This window comes from Phoxinus phoxinus (assembly GCF_949152265.1).
Source record: "Phoxinus phoxinus genome assembly, chromosome: 6".
NCBI classification, from domain to species: domain Eukaryota; kingdom Metazoa; phylum Chordata; class Actinopteri; order Cypriniformes; family Leuciscidae; genus Phoxinus; species Phoxinus phoxinus.
The window spans coordinates 13,202,808-13,220,807 of NC_136881.1; the positions used below are offsets into that span (position 1 = coordinate 13,202,808).

General features: G+C 36.6%; 1 long non-coding RNA gene across 1 annotated transcript; it reads right to left on the bottom strand.

Annotated features, from left to right (window-relative positions):
- Positions 1–3,702: 3,702 nt before the first annotated feature.
- On the bottom strand, positions 3,703–11,138 carry LOC307000688. The gene is made up of 6 exons (XR_013798057.1): positions 9,435–11,138; positions 9,103–9,218; positions 8,960–9,003; positions 8,250–8,313; positions 6,397–6,498; positions 3,703–4,599 (listed from the first exon to the last, which is right to left on the bottom strand). It is a non-coding gene; the product is annotated as an uncharacterized lncRNA (long non-coding RNA).
- Positions 11,139–18,000: the final 6,862 nt, after the last annotated feature.

Consider the following 18,000-nt stretch of genomic DNA (forward strand, 5'->3'; position numbering starts at 1 on the left):
ATAAAACAGCATTCATTCATAATAATAATACATTTTATTTATAATGTTTTTTTTAACATTATTCAAGCATAGTGTCGTAGGGACTGCCAGTATTGAGGAAGTTGCTGAAGATTAATGGCACTTGAAAATTATGTTATCATTTATTCACCCTCGTGACCTGTATGACTTTCTTTCTTCTATAGAAAACAAAAGAAGATGTTTTGAAAAATAGTGGTACCAAACAGTTAATTAGTTATCAATTTTATTGTATTTAAGAAAAAGGAAGGAAAAAAAACCCCAGACATTTCTCAAAATATATTTTATGTTCCAAAAAATGATTGAGTAAGAATGAAGGGTGACGTAAATGTGAAGATGTGAAGTAGGCTAAATGCAGTACTACACTTGAAAAAAAAAAGTGTTATCCATCCGTACCTCTGTATACCTTTATCTCTCCTTGAACCAAGTTCTAATGTTTTTTTGTTTTTTTTTTGCAATGAATGTTTAATCACTCAACTTTTTTCATATTAGAAGGGGCAGCAGGCAACATTTGTTAAGCTTCTCTCTGTGCGCCTGTCTTGTTCAATATATCTAGCATGTAGCTCTTTCAAAAAGAATATTTTCTCACGGTTTAAACCGGGGTCATTACCATCACTGTAACCACACTGCTCCGGAGTCCCTCATGGCAGTACTTAACAGATTTAAATCAGACCCTAAGGGGCTCAGAGGTGCTGGATGTAGCAAAAAGTGTGGGTGGCTAATTAGTTAATGACCTTGTTAAACTCATCAGAAGCTGTCTGGTCTGAGCTGAAGATCACAGGGTCATTGTCAGAAGCCCCTAAAGCTTTTACGCTCGTTTACTGCTGATACTCCTCAAACTAATGAGCTAACTTTTTAAAATATATTCTCACATGGTTTAAGTATATCTGTTCATTTTTTTCCATAGTTTTCTTTAAACAGGAACACATTTTCTTTGAACAAAAATGATTTAGATTTAAGTACATTAAGGGGAAACGTTCCTGCAGAGCTTATTAAATTCAAACCCCCCACACCACACCACACGCACACGCACGCACGCACACGCACACGCACGCACACGCACGCGCACACACACACACACACACACACACACACACACACACACACACACACTCCAATGAAAAGGACTTACGTTCAGGGAAACCTGAGATGATGCACACAGCCTTTCAATTCTGGAAGGAATTGAGAGACAGACACGAAGCTCCTGATCCACCGTTCTCAGACGTTTTCTATACACATTCTTGATGTATGTCAGGCTAAAAACTCAGTTTGCACAAATAGGTTGTGGGAAAGGGCATCAGAACTGTAATGGCATGTTTGCAACAGCTGGATATTCTTTCTCCAGAATTATCTAAAAACTGTCCAAAATTTGGGACAAGGACCCAGTCAAACTCAGCATAAGTCTCAGCTGAAAAAGAACCTCTTCTCTAGGACTTTCAGATGCAGGGAAATAAGCTCAGGGAGTTTGCTGTTTGAGTGTGCATTGCACAAGGGAAAGATATCATGTTGGCTCTGTTCTACAAATGAAGGCCAAAGGGCGACCTTGGACCTGAAGCCTCTGAATTTGTCGGTAGAAGTGAGAATATTTTCACCTTTGCCTTGCATTTTTGTGTTCAGTTCATTAAGATGCTTAAAAACGCTTGGCGAGATATGTATGTTTTGAACACCATTCCACATCTGTCATTAACTCTGCATATTTAGAATTTTTCTGGTTTAGGAACATTTTTAACTCTTCCCTCAGTTCGTAGAGTCGTGCCAAACCTTGCCGCATAATAGCCATTGAACGGACGGATATAATAACAAGCTCTGATGTTCCACATTTCTTCGCATAAAATCGAAAATAGATGGCTCTTCAATGGATGTGCCAAGATGAAATTACCTACTGCTCTGTCCAGTACATCAGAGAGTTCCTCCGGAAGTATTTTTGCTACCAGTGCCGGTTTTCACATGGGTTTTGCACTCTGGCTCTTCTAATGAAGCCCTTCGTACTCCCCATCATGGCACCGGCCCCATCAGTACATATACTGAGACAGTCCAATAAGTATTTATATTAGCATTTTGTGCTTTATAATATTTGTTTATTGTCTGAATGTCATCATGTACAACATGTACTGTACATTGTCTGCTTTGTTTAAAAAATGCAGGACAATCCTGCAATTCATCCATGCACTTGTGGTGTGTAGTGGTGCTGGTGATAAAGGTCAGCAGCATTTTCATGATCAGCATGGACAAGGCCGTCGCTAGAGGGCCGAAAGGTGGTGACGATTCTACGATTTCTACAGAGGGGGATGGGAACCCGATTTCAAAACAAACTTGTGTACGTTTTCATCTCCATCCAAGCCTTTCTTTCCATTCTGTTCTTCCCATCCTATCCCACTCCTCTCCATTCTGTTTTCCATCTTCTTCTTTTTTTTAAGTCTTACTCATCATCTCAATTTCCGTATCCCCTCGCTTCACTAAACATTCCTCTCATGTCATTAAGATTAAAGTCCAGAGCAGGCAGAATGATATGTCAGTCTGAATTATTTAAACAAGGGTGAATGGATGACGAGGACTGCAGTGGCTTCAGAAGTACATTATACTGATGGTCAGCTACCCAGAGCTACAAGAGGCACCTAAATAAATCCTAGTGATGATATTGTGTGTTCATAATAGAACAAATTATTAGTATTAGTTTTAGTTTATGACAACAGGCTTATTGTCATGAAACTCTACATGAAGCACTCCCTGAGAAGTTAAAATATTTTTTTTGTCATTCATTACTCATCCTCGTTCCAAACCTGTAAGACCTTCATCGAACACAAATTAAAGGAGAACTCCGGTCAATTTTAACATTGAGCTCAATTTTTTGTAAATTTGGAGTGCTGTCAATACAGAGAACAACGACAAAAATCGGTGTTGCCTACACCGTGTTATCCTCTTTTTAAAATTTGGTCGAAGTCCAAAGTAGTCGATTGTCGAGTTGAAGCGCATAGGTTTAGTTACTTAGATCACGCGCGTGAACTCGACAATCGACTACTTTGGACTTCGACCGAAAACAGGAACTAAATACAGGTATGTGCGCTGGCTGATATAACATCCCAGCTAGAATTTTTTTGTTCTAAAACTGTTCTGAGAACATTATCTTGAAATGTTATAATAATGTTTTCAGCGGGTAGTTTTATTTTAGTTCCCAGAATGTTCTTATAAAAGGTAGGAAAACATTCTCTAAAAACATTCTAAAAATGTTTAATGATAACATTGTTGGAACATTATTCCCTAATGTTCTTATAACATTTTTAGCGGGTAGTTTTATTTAAGTTCCCAGAATGTTCTCCTAAAAGGTAGGAAAACATTCTTTAAAAACATTCTAAAAATGTTTAATGATAACATTGTTGGAACATTATTCCCTAATGTTCTTATAACATTTTCATTGAGTAGTTTTATTAAAGTTCCCAGAATGTTCTCCTAAAAGGTAGGATAACATTCTCTAAGAACACCCTAAAAATGTTTAATGATAACATTGTTGGAACATTATTCCCTAATGTTCTTATAACATTTTTAGCGGGTAGTTTTATTTAAGTTCCCAGAATGTTCTCCTAAAAGGTAGGAAAACATTCTCTAAGAACACCCTAAAAATGTTTAATGATAACATTGTTGGAACATTATTCCCTAATGTTCTTATAACATTTTTAGCGGGTAGTTTTATTTAAGTTCCCAGAATGTTCTCCTAAAAGGTAGGAAAACATTCTCTAAGAACACCCTAAAAATGTTTAATGATAACATTGTTGGAACATTATTCCCTAATGTTCTTATAACATTTTCATTAAGTTCCCAGAATGTTCTCCTAAAAGGTGGGATAACATTCTCTAAAAACATTCTAAAAATGTTTAATGATAACATTGTTGGAACATTATTCCCTAATGTTCTTATAACATTTTCATTGAGTAGTTTTATTAAAGTTCCCAGAATGTTCTCCTAAAAGGTAGGATAACATTCTCTAAGAACACTCTAAAAATGTTTTGTGATGACCTTCTATAAAGGTTTAATCATAACATTTTTAGAACATTATCCCTTTACATTCTCATAAAGTTTTTAGCAGGAAGTTTTATTTTTATTCTTAGAATGTTCTTCTAAAAGTTAGGATAACATTCTCTAAAAATACTCCTAAAAATACTACTTAACATTCTTGTAAAGTTTTTAGTGGGAAGTTTTATTTTTGTTCCCAAAATGTTCTCTTAAACATAAAAAATGCTTAGCAATAACATTGTTAAAACATACAATTTTATTAATCTCAAAAATAAAACACAAAAATCTAACAGGTTTATGAATGGCATCCACATAAATGATTAGAAGTTCTGCGTACAGTAGATGCCCAACATTACATGAAGAACTCAGTAAAGTCCAATGTGCAATCACACGTCTTGACTGCTGTTTGCTCAGAGCGCTCATCATCAGTCTTTGCTGGTTCTTGCAGAAAAATAATAGAGTCATCTGCATTAATAGGTGTTCTACTGTTCTTCTCTTCTTGTTTTTCAGCTGCTCTCCCAGTTAGCAGAATTGAGCTCCTTTCTCTGTGTGCATGGTAGAGTTTTTCCTCATAGCCTATAAAAGAAGATCATGCAACAGTGTAAACAGAAAGAATACAAATACATATTACATATTAAGAACACAAGCAATATTGACTTTAAAGGGATACTCTACCGTTTTTTCATATTAAACTATGTTATTCCCTTAACTAAGACGAGTTGATACATACCTCTCTCGTCTCAGTGCGTGCACTTAATCGCTCTGGCGCGCCGCGACACTTCGATACCACAGTTCATTCAATATGGGCCAAGCAGAGAAGCTACCAAACACCTCCACGTTTTCCCTATTTAAATACAGTTACTCGAGTAGTGTAATTCAACCTAGGACGGTGACGCAAAACAAAACGTTGCGCTTTTCTAAGCGTGTAAAGTGGATAACTATATTGTAACTACATCGCAGTAATATCTTCTGGGAGAGGGAGCGGAGGCCGGTGAGAGGATTTTTCACGAGTGAAGATATTACTGCGCCAAGTCGAAGTGCTCCCAAGCACTTGCTATGGTATTCCGCCATACAATATAGTTATCCACTTTACACGCTTAGAAAAGCGCAACGTTTTTTTTTTGCGTCACCGTCCTAGGTTGAATTACACTACTCGAGTAACTGTATTTAAATAGGGAAAACGTGGAGGTGTTTGGTAGCTTCTCTGCTTGGCCCATATTGAATGAACTGTGGTATCGCACAATCTGCACGTTAAATGTGAGCTACTGTCTGTGCATATGAAAGCTTGTGTCCGGCATGGAATACAATTTTTTTTAAAGGTAATTGCGACTCACAATTCAAACTTTTTTTTCTCAGAAGTGCGAGATAAACTCACAATTGGCTGTTTGAAAGTCAGAATCACAGGATAAATTAGTAAAACCTGAGAAAAAAAAGCAATTCTGGCTTCTTTTTTTTTTTGCTGTCTTTTCTCAGAATTGTGAGATATAAAGGTACAATTGCAAGTTATCAAGTCCAATAGGCCCTTATCTCATTTCCTGGTTTTGGAACATTCAAAATCGCCAAGCAGTGCACTCACTTCCGGTGGTTACTTAGTTACACCTTTAGATGAAAAGTAGGTCAGTAAACTTAAATAAAATCGCGATATAGACCAGTGTCTGTCAATATTAAACCGCATAAAGACCATTTAAATAGGAATCATGCATGTTCTGTGTCTCTGTGAATGAATGGCACAGACGTGCTGTTTCATTTACCACACACACACTGAGGCACGCATGACGCTTGCGATGTTTTTAGCCTATATGAGGACATTAATGCACTTCATCAATACAGCCGCTCTGAGAGTCACTTCAGCAGCATTTTAGCTTCATTTGAGAAAAACGATCATCATATCATAAAACACAGAGAGACTCAAAGGTCTACACGGCAATCCGTCAAAATAAAAGTTTGCTTTAACCTTTGAAGAAAGTTTTGCTTATATCATTACATTTAAAATAATTGGTTATAGCAATTTAATTAAACCATTAAAATGGAATCAAGAAAACAAAACAAAAAATAACTTTTGGGAGATGCGAGAGCGAAGTAGTCCAGTGATAATTTTAAAGACAGCCATGGTTAATGCAATTTGCAAAACTTGCAATTTGCCCTTTAGTTACTGTTGCTATGTCCAACAAGCCATGGCGCTCTCACGCCACACATCATGTTGTCATGCAATGAAAAATACATTGCGGATCAAAGAAAAAACGCTGAAACGTCTAAACGCCGAGACAAGACAGAGCAGGTTACTTTTTATATGAAACAAAGTCACAACGTTTAATTTGTGTAATTTTTGTAAAAAAAGATTTTTTGTAAAAATAGAATGTAAAAAATAAATACCTGTCAATCAAACTCCCTCGAAGGGTGAATTCTGAGGGGAGTAAAAAAGCCAGCTCACAATTCTGATATTTTCTTGCAATTGTGTGTTCCTGCCTCACAATTCTGAGAAAAAAAAGAGAAAAAAACCCTGTAATTTTACTGATGGAAACAGACAGTAAAAAAGTGGACTTTAAAGATTTCTTATTCTGTAGCTCCCTGTGGGATTTTTTTGATAAGTCCATAAAAATGCATCCATCCATGATAAAAGCACTCCACACATCTCTGGTAGGTTAATCAAGGCGAAAGGTGAAGCGAAGTGATGCGTTCGTGTAAGAAACATATCCATATTTTAGGGCTGAAAACATAGTCCTACAAAGCTATTATTACAAGAGCATGTAATCAGAGCAGGTAATTTTACCATTGTTGCCAGCATGACTATACCAGCTCAGTAGGGCTATTTCACAGAAGACTACTACTGAGAAATTTCACGTTATTTGACTTTGCTTTTCCAGTGCGTGATCGGTACATGATTGGAGTGTTTGGGCCGTTAACGACAGAGCAGAATGCGCAGCGCAAACACGGAGCAGAACGCCGGGTTCACACCGCACGCAGAAGCGACGCGGAAGCGGCGCGGAACGGAGGCCGCTTCCTTTCGGCGCCCATGTTAACCTATGGTGTCGTTCACACCAGACGCGGCCGGCCCGCGCCGTGAAGCGCCAGTTTCGGCGTCTGGTCTATTTTTTGCGCGAGCCGCGAGTGATCCGCGTCAATTTTCTAATTAAAATACAGCGAGAACACACAAACAAACAGGGAAACAGAGAGAGAGAGAGGCAGGCAGGAGTTGATAAGTGAAAATGGATGATGTCAAATTACTCGCACTGGGAAACAGGAAGAGGAAAATAGATTTAATAAATTTGTAGAGAGGATGTATATTTCAACGGTATATCTACACTAGCCTACTAGGCTACTACTGTCTACCATATTCTCTCTCTGGCTGCAGGTGTGTCTCGACAACGGATTAATAAAAGAAGTGTACAAACTTCTTGGTTACAGAAACATGGTGTATTCATTTTATGAGGTTATTTACTTAACCATGATGTAAAAATAGCTCTGAATAAACAACAACTGAGCAGAAGCGCTTGTCGACCTCGGCGAAGAATACGCGTCTGGTCTGAACAGGCACGCGCCGGGCCGCGCGTGATTTTCCGTTCCGCGCCGCTCCCGCGTCCGGTGTGAACCCAGCGGAACATTGAGCAAAGAGCTCAATGTTGTGTGACACAACATTGTGTGTGTGTCAGTGCGACACACACACACGGAATGGAGAGCGCGGCGCGGAAAAGACCCGCTCATGAAAGCTGCGCGAGAATGAAACCTGATCTCCGAACACGGAGGGGCGGGATGGCATATTTTCAGCCTTTTCCGCAACAGGAAGTCATTAAAACGAGGCAAAAAAAGTGCTGCGTTAATTGCGTTATTTTTTTAAACGCGTTAAGCATCTAAAATTAACGCGTTCATTTCCCCAGCCCTACCATATAACTTTATCAACTTAAATAACTAGCTTCCGGCAGACAGCCATATGCAAGTCAAATTACGCCCAAAGAGTAACTCTTGTCAATGTACGACGTAGGAGTAGCATAAGCTTTGACGGCTCTCGCGGTTCAAACTAACAGGGCTAGGCAATAAATTCAAGCTCCTCCCACATTTCTCTTTATATGATTCTCTTTAATGATAATTTTTCTAAAAATCTCCGTGGAAAGAAAGTCAGATATACATCTGGGATGGCACGAGGGAGAAAAAAAGAGATCATTTATATTTTGGAGTGCATTGTGCCTTTAAAATTGACTACGGTTTTATAAACTGCAGTGGATACTTACTAGTGATGGACTTGTTTCTTGTTGGTGCCTGTTCTGCTCCGTAAACATTGTTCCAATGCTTGATCTTAAGAAAATGTAAAAAGTGTGTTAATGTGTGTTAACAGACTATTGATCTGGGTCACAGGACCATTTTTTATGTATTCCTTAAGTGTTATATGTGGAGAACCCTTACTAACATTAACCATGGTTTTGCTACACTAACTAAATGGTAATAAATTATTGTAATCAATCCACCACAAAAACATGGTTTCTACACTTTTACTATAATAAAAACCATGGTTAATTTAGCAAAGGACTCTAGGAACATGTCCTAAAAAGAACAGCTCATCCAAAAAATAGAGTTCTCTCATTATTTAAGGCTACTCCATGATGTTCCAAAACTGTATGAATTTATTTTGTATAACCTTAATTAAGATATCTTGAGAAATGCATTCACTTTTTTTATTTTATTTTTATAAAATGTGTTCCAATGTTTTGGGTTCCAGTGTTGTTTTATTCCCAACATTCTTGTGTTTCACAGAAGTAAGTCATACAGGTTTGAAAATAATTTCATTTTGAAAGGACATTTATGTTTGGGTCAGCTAGGCCCGTAAACTCATATCAAGAAGACAGGTAAAATACTGTCTGGAGGGTTTGGACCAGTGTGCCTTTGAGCATAGTTTATATGTTCTGCCTCTATTTCACGTGTATTTTACTATGACAATACTCACCAACTGAAGATTGTGTGGCTGGATAATATTTATTCTCAAAATTCCTGGATATGACGGAAACACAGACATACAGCAATATTATTAGCTATTTGTATTTACTTACTAAAAGAGACATTTGCAAAATTGTGCAAAATTTTACTCACCAGCTCAAAACATATTATGATGACACATCATTTTGACGGATCGGTAACGTTAGGCCGATATCCCGCGATCAACAATATTCAAAAGCCTAACGTCTGCATGTGGTTCGAGTTCCTCTCTGTATAAAGACACAATGTTCTCAGTTCACTCATTGCAAAGCTCCTATGCTGAGTTTTATTTTATTTTTTTTATCAAAAACTAAGTTAGCTGACAACACATAGCCTGAAACATTGACATAATATATTGCTCTAATCGCATTTAACATTAGATTCTTAATTTAACACACTATATTTTGATAGCAGAATGTATTTTTATATAAAATAAAGTTATTTACCTTCCGCAGATTGCATTGCAATATGTCCGTTACACACGTTGTTAAAATTCGTTGTCCATTTACATCCCGCAACTCGCTCAAAATACAAATGTAACCGCACGATGCAAAATAATCCATGTTTTAAACAATGTAAAAGCCACAGAACCGAAGGAGGCCTACTGAAGATCCCGAGCAGCACACACTCGCTCGCTCACTCACTCACTCCAACAGACGAATATTCAAACTTGACCTGTAAAAGGCGCGCATAGCTGTCATTGGCCAGATTCCTGGATGACAGTCTGAATAACCAATCATGCTCAAAACAACTCGAAGAGACAGCCAATAATGTGGTAACATTGCAATTACAGGAAACATGTTTTAAAATATGTTTTACATATGACATGTTTTAAAAGAAAGAATATGAAAAAAATGTACACGTGCTATTTATTTAGTTGTATTTGTAAGCTGGCTTTTATATTTAATCAATTGGTTAAATGGTGTCTTCATTGCAGTGCATGATAAAAAAAATTACAAAAACATACAAATAACATATAAATAATAATAATAATAAATAACATAAATAATATATACCATATATAACAACATATATTTACCACTGCTCTGCCAAACAGCAATTTAAAAGAGCAAACATATTATATATTAAACAGAGCAAACATTGCATATGTAGGCTATTCATATACAATTCTGTATACCTACCTACATGAAAAACTAATGGATTGGTATCATGGTGACATTAGAGTGACCCATAATGATCCTTTTGCACTTTAACAAAATATTGACCTTTCCTTAGAAACACTCTTATGCCTAATAATGTCAACTTGCTTTTCACCCTGTGTGGCACTGTTACACAACCTGTTGGTTTAGGGTTAATCCTCTGTCCAACGCAACACTTTGCTAACATTGGCATAATTCTATACAAGTTGCAACATACACCCTGGGTTTCACAGGCAAGGTTTAAGCCTAGTCCAGACTAAAATGCACGTTTGAGCTGTTTTACCTGAAAGCAACTTGCACTGACATATATTAAAATGTGTCAGTGCCATTGTTTTGTCTCAAGATGCACACCAGTAATGTTTATTTTTTTCTTTCTAAGGCACATTTTTAAAAGCTAATTAAATGCACTAAGGCCTAATCCTGGCTTAATCTAAACTCTGTGAAACCGGGTCTGGGTTAGAAATTAAGGGTTAAGGTTAACCCTAACTCTAACCCTAACCCTTGTCTACAGACTTTTATTTAACAGCATAGATAGACTCCAAGGTGTTGACTGCAGTGGTTAGGCCTTTAGCGTTGATACATGATGAATAACTTCTCTCTGTGACAGTCTAATGTATTTTAGCAAAGAGTGTTTGTATGGATTGTCCCTAATTAAGCTAGAGCTATTGGTGCATTCAAGTCATGTCATAAAGATCGTATTTACAAGTTGAAGGCCAACACAATGATGAGAATATGAGTAGGAAGCTCAGGATTTTCTTTAACCCCGATCTTGAAGAGTTAGGCGTGTGTCAGAGAGAAACATTGTGGGATACCCCTATACTTAGATATTCAGCAGTGACAATGAAGTAAGCTAATGCTTGCACAAAATATGATAGCATTATAATATAACAATATAATATGTGATGATAAAGTTTACAGTGGCTTCATTAATTTAAAACATAAAAAAAAATTGTAAAACCTCATGAATACAAACTTCCCAGGAGGACTTAAAAGCACCATATGTTCCATCGTGAACCCCGTTGGCCTGCTGTCTGACCAGCAAGCTCAATTTAACAATAGTTGTGTAGTTTAATTACTAAATGTTACATTTAAAATGTTCTAGTTTTGTTAACAAGTCGCATTACAAGAACGTTTTATAAAAAACACTCATCATCTCAGGTCTCAGTGATATCCTCAAAATTTTTTACAAACGTTGATTTGATAATGTTCCTCCTATGTTATTATGGAACATTGTGCCAATGTTTTACTGAGAATATTATATAATCTGTTATCTCAACAACATCCTCAAAACATCCTCAAAATGTTACATTTGAAATGTTCTAATTGTGTTAACTCGTCACATTAGAAGAACGTTTTATAAAGAACATTCAACATCTCATCTCTCAATGATATCCTCAAAACATTTTCCTAATGTGACAGATAGAATGTTCTTCTTTTGTTTTTATGAAACATTGGGACAATGTTATATTGAGATCATTGTACAAACTTTAACTTTAACAACATTCCCAAAATATGCTCAAAATGTTCCAAGTAAAATGTTCTTCTTTTGTTATCATGAAACATTGGGACAATGTTATATTGAGACCATTGTACAAACTTTAACTTTAACAACATTCCCAAAATATGCTCAAAATGTTCCAAGTAAAATGTTCTTCTTTTGTTATCATGAAACATTGGGACAATAATATATTGAGATCATTGTACAAACTTTAACTTTAACAACATCCTCAAAACATCCTCAAAATGTTACATTTGAAATGTTCTAATTGTGTTAACTCGTCACATTAGAAGAACGTTTTATAAAGAACATTCAACATCTCATCTCTCAATAATATCCTCAAAACATTTTCCTAATGTGACAGAGAGAACGTTCTTCTTTTGTTATCATGAAACATTGGGACAATGTTATATTGAGACCATTGTACAAACTTTAACTTTAATAACATTCCCAAAATATGCTCAAAATGTTCCAAGTAAAATGTTCTTCTTTTGTTATCATGAAACATTGGGACAATGTTATATTGAGACCATTGTACAAACTTTAACTTTAACAACATTCCCAAAATATGCTCAAAATGTTCCAAGTAGAATGTTCTAATTGTGTTAACTCGTCACATTAGAAGAACGTTTTATAAAGAACATTCAACATCTCATCTCTCAATAATATCCTCAAAACATTTTCCTAATGTGACAGAGAGAACGTTCTTCTTTTGTTATCATGAAACATTGGGACAATGTTATATTGAGATCATTGTACAAACTTTAACTTTAACAACATCCTCAAAACATCCTCAAAATGTTACATTTGAAATGTTCTAATTGTGTTAACTCGTCACATTAGAAGAACGTTTTATAAAGAACATTCAACATCTCATCTCTCAATAATATCCTCAAAACATTTTCCTAATGTGACAGAGAGAACGTTCTTCTTTTGTTATCATGAAACATTGGGACAATGTTATATTGAGATCATTGTACAAACTTTAACTTTAATAACATTCCCAAAATATGCTCAAAATGTTCCAAGTAAAATGTTCTTCTTTTGTTATCATGAAACATTGGGACAATGTTGTATTGAGACCATTGTACAAACTTTAACTTTAATAACATTCCCAAAATATGCTCAAAATGTTCCAAGTAAAATGTTCTTCTTTTGTTATCATGAAACATTGGGACAATGTTATATTGAGACCATTGTACAAACTTTAACTTTAACAACATTCCCAAAATATGCTCAAAATGTTCCAAGTAGAATGTTCTTCTTTTGTTATCATGAAACATTGGGACAATGTTATATTGAGACCATTGTACAAACTTTAACTTTAACAACATCCTCAAAACATCCTCAAAATGTTACATTTGAAATGTTCTAATTGTGTTAACTCGTCACATTAGAAGAACGTTTTATAAACAACATTCAACATCTCATCTCTCAATGATATCTTTAAAACATTTTCCTAATGTGACAGAGAGAACGTTCTTCTTTTGTTATCATGAAACATTGGGACAATGTTATATTGAGACCATTGTACAACTTGTTACCTCAGAAACATTCCCAAAACATCCTTTGAATGTTGCAAGTAAAATGTTCTTATTTTGTTTTTATGAAACATTGGGACAATGTTATATTGAGATCATTGTACAAACTTTAACTTTAACAACATTCCCAAAATATGCTCAAAATGTTGCAAGTAGAATGTTCTAATTGTGTTAACTCGTCACATTAGAAGAACGTGTTATAAAGAACATTCAACATCTCATCTCTCAATGATATCCTCAAAACATTTTCCTAATGTGACAGAGAGAATGTTCTTCTTTTGTTATCATGAAACATTGGGGCAATGTTTTATTGAGATCATTGTACAACTTGTTACCTCAGAAACATTCCCAAAACATCCTTTGAATGTTGCAGTTAAAATGTTATATCTTAGTTTACATTTAACGTTATAGGAACATTTTTTAAAATGAGAAAACATCCTTAAAATATTCGTTAAACATTATATTCAAATGTTTTCTTCAGAACGTTAACCAAACTTGTAGGGAATGTTAGCCAAAGTTCTAAGAACGTTCCCTGCTAGCTGGGATCATTTTTATTCATGTCTTTCACATCTACTGCAGTCAGATTCACTCGTGTTCACTCTGAAGGAATCACTCAACATGGCTGGGCACTTGTAATGAAACATTAAGGATGTTAAGAGGCTAAAAGCAGGTTTAAAACTTGCCCCATTCAAGTCAATAGGGTGCAAATTTTAAAAAGAGGATAACACGGTGTAGGCAACACCGATTTTTGTTGTTGTTCTCTGTATTGACAGCACTCCAAATTTACAAAAAATTGAGCTCAATGTTAAAATTGACCGGAGTTCTCCTTTAAGATATTTTTGATGAAATTTGAGAGGTTTCTGAACCAGCCATATAGGCAGCAACACCATTGCAGCTTTCAAGACCCAGAAAGGTATTAAGACATTGTTAAAATAGTCTGTGTGACTACAGTGGTTCAACCTTAATGTTATGAAGCGACGGTAATACTCTTTGTGTGCAAAGAAACTAACAAAAATAACAACTTTATTCAACAATCTCCTCTTCTCCATGTCAGTCAGCTACACTGATCACATAGTAAATACAGTGAAGCGCTTCCACACTGTAAAAAAATATTTTCATGATTTGTTATCACAACTTTTTATCTTTTGTCAAATCAACTTCGATAACTAATGTGGTGAAGATAACATACTATTTTGAGTTTCTGTTTATTAAACCATTCTTCTTCATTGTATTAACTCAAATGTTTAATTACAACGAACCCAAAATGCTAAGGCAAAAAGGTAACTTGCTTCTTTAAGTTAAAAACGTGCATTTTTGTTTTACAGTGTGCAGGTTCTACGTCAGAACGCTGGCTCATTATTGGCCGATGCTGTGCATGTGAGCACCACGATGTATGCGTGTGATACTGATGCAGGAGCTGGCCAATAATGAGCTGCCTATGGCTGGTTCAGAAAATTAGTTTTAGCAAAAATATCTTAATTTGGGTTCCGAAGATAAACGAGTCTTACGAGTTTGGAACGACATGAGGATGAGTAATTAATGACAGAAATTTCATTTTTGAAAATGTCACGCCTGATTGCAGAACACACGATGAAGAAGAAAAATAGGTTCAGAAAGTCTTTACTAATCCTCACTCAATTGAGTTAACTCAAATACAGAGAGGCAAATAAACACAACTCAGACATTAATGAGACCGTACAAAGAACACCGAAAACACAGGAACTTATACTAATGATGATAAGGTGAACACAGCTGAAAAAAATGACAAATAATTTTAGTAACCAAGAGGACAAACGAGTGGCGGGAACAGAACAAAGGAAAACAGGACTCAATAAATACTAACTAAAAGCCTGAGAAAGTCAAACTAAGGGTACGTTTACATGACAACGATATTCTTAAAAAAGGAGAAGTTTTTCATTTCAGTTTTCTACAGACGACACCATTGTCAAAACGATTCCCCTTCCACATGGATCTGTGAAAAAACGCTGTATTCTGCTGCCAGGCCATTAGATGCCGATGAAACACCATAGACTGAACATGTAATATGCATGTGCATGACGTCATCGTCTTCAGAGATTTGCGTTTTAGTTGTTTTCAACCGTTTTCAAAAGCTTCCACTTTGAAACCCGCTTTCAAAAGTTTGTGTTTTCAGGCATCCAAAATGCCATTTTCATTTTAAATGAATGGCCAAAACGCATAAAAAGTTTTACGTTTTTAGTTGAAAACGGTGTCGTGTAAACAGCCCCTAAGATGAGACAGACAGACTAGGGGCCCTATCTTGCACCCAGCGCAATTGACTTTGTACACCTACGCATATATCATTCCTATTTTGCACCCGCGCACAGCGGACTTTTTCCTCCACAGACGCACGTCGGTAAATTAGGGAATGAACTTGCGCTCGCGGGGGCGGTTCAGCGCAAAGAGGAGGCGTGTTCCACGTGCAAAAGTTCCCTGGTGCTATTTTCCAGTTTTAGAAAGCAATTGCGCCACTGACCAGGAAAAAAAACAGTCTAAAGACAGTGGCACGTTGTGCATTAGTGATATGGTATTTTAAGGGCGCGTGCTTGGCCATAATGTTAACGCGCATCCACTTTGATTCTCTAATAATTATAAACAGACGCAACAGTTTTCATTTTTGCAAATCATACATTATTACAAGGAAAAATATTAACACACGAGGGAAATCATTGTTGTGTCCGTGAAGATGTGGAAAAGATCTATCTAGATTAAAAAAAATAAAAAAATCTAGATTAGGCTACACATTTACCCAAATTATACGCCTGTTTAACCGAAGCTAATTTGTGTGGTTTCTCCCATCATCCCCAATGTCACTTCTCTGTGTTTTACGGCCCTGACGAGAACGTCGGTCTCCTCGGCTGTGAACCGCTCCTGGCGTGCGCTGGCAAATCCGCCATTATAATAGCGATCCGCCACGGAACAAGCGCGCCGGCTCTTAAAGGGAATGTGAGAGGACGCTCTGATTGGTTTATTTCACGTTACGCCCAAACCACACCTATGAATAATGAAGCTGCTTCAGACCAACCCCTTTTAGATTTGCGCCAGGCGCAAGAGGCATTTATCCCGCCGGGAAAATAGCAACAGCGCCAGGATCCGCCCACAAAGTTACTTGCGCTTTGCGCTTTGACACTTGGGTTTCAGATCGTTAAAATAGGGCCCTAGGTGTGACACTTACGGGTTTGGAACGACATGAGGGTGAGTAATTAATGACAGAATTTAGATTTTTGGGTGAACTAATCTTTTTATATTTCAATAATTTAACAACACATTCACTTAATCAATGTTCTCTGATATTGGTTAAGTGGTCAAATTACATGTAGGTAAACAGATAAATTAATTAATCTAAATAATTTAAATGTTTTATTTTGATTGTATATATTTTAAAATGGTTTATATATAGGGCTGCAAACCTTGGCAATAAAATTATATTGCAATTATAATGTCATAAATTGTGATGTTTGACAGTAAATCAACATTTGATCTAATTTGAAAACATCTCATATATTGCTGCTGAAGCCATCCATAAGATCTCTTTCAGAGTCTTTTTATTATTATTATTAGTTTTAACTATAAAACTGAAGACAAATATACTGCTGTAATTTACAGTTATAAATCATAAACAATATTTGATCATTTGAAATAATTTAATTTTACACTACAAGTTATTACCAATACTCTGCCTCAGATTGTATACTGTACTTCTGCAAGGGTTAGGCTATCATTTCTATTTAAATAATGTATTATGTTACAGTTGCTAATAAAATTACAACTGCCAAGTAACCTCATTTTATTTAATCGCCAAAGGCAAATTTTAATGCCATTTTACACTTGGTTAATTTTAAAACCTGTATTATCACAAAACAGTAAATTACAGTCAGATCTCCTCAGTGATATCGATCAGCACTGACCTACTGTATACATTTAATCTCCTGTGAAGGTGAAATTTGTTCTACGAGAATGCCTTAGCATCATAAACACGTAATCGTGCTTTTAAAGGCCATAATGTGCGATCAGACAAAATCACTAAAATGGGCCTCTCATTACATCTGCTCATTGATTTGTTCCTAATGAAAAGCTCTGTGTTTCTGGTCATGAAACAGTGACCACAGAAGTTGATATTAGGTTTGAAGTTGATTAGGTTTGTGAAGGCATAAAAAGGGAGACTGTGGCGAGCAGGACGATGTCGAGGGCCGTGGGAGGACAGTACGAGGCCGGTGGCGTGAATACTGAAGAGCGACACCTGCGCGACGCACCGGTCTCGATCTCCACTGTCTCCTTCTTTTGTCTGGGAGATTGATGGGATTTGGCCCATTCTGAACCAGTTGGCCATCATGTGCAGATCAGCAGGGTTTTCAATGGGGCCGCGACTGGGGCCTCTATCAAACACATCACTTTAATCATCATTGGAGCAAAGGTGAAAACATTCACATTACCAGGAGAATTCAGATCCAATTCAGGCTGTTTGGGTTGAGACTACCTGCGGTTAGCATAGTCACCTCAATCAATCTACCATGTGGCATCAGGTGAAAAAATGACTGCATGTAGACTCATTCACATATACCTGCTCAACGTTAGCGTCTCCCACTCTGGAGGCTCAAAGTGTCTGGGTCGGTTGCCATAAGATGAGGATGAGTAATTGTACTTAACACACAAGAATCAAAGGACAGCGATCCCTGGCTTTCCCACAGATAGAAATAAAATGAAACACCTTTGATGAGGGGGCTTCTGGCTATTTCTCTTAGCTTTAAAGTGCCCGGGATACAACAGAGAGAATGACAAACAGAACAGAGGCTGA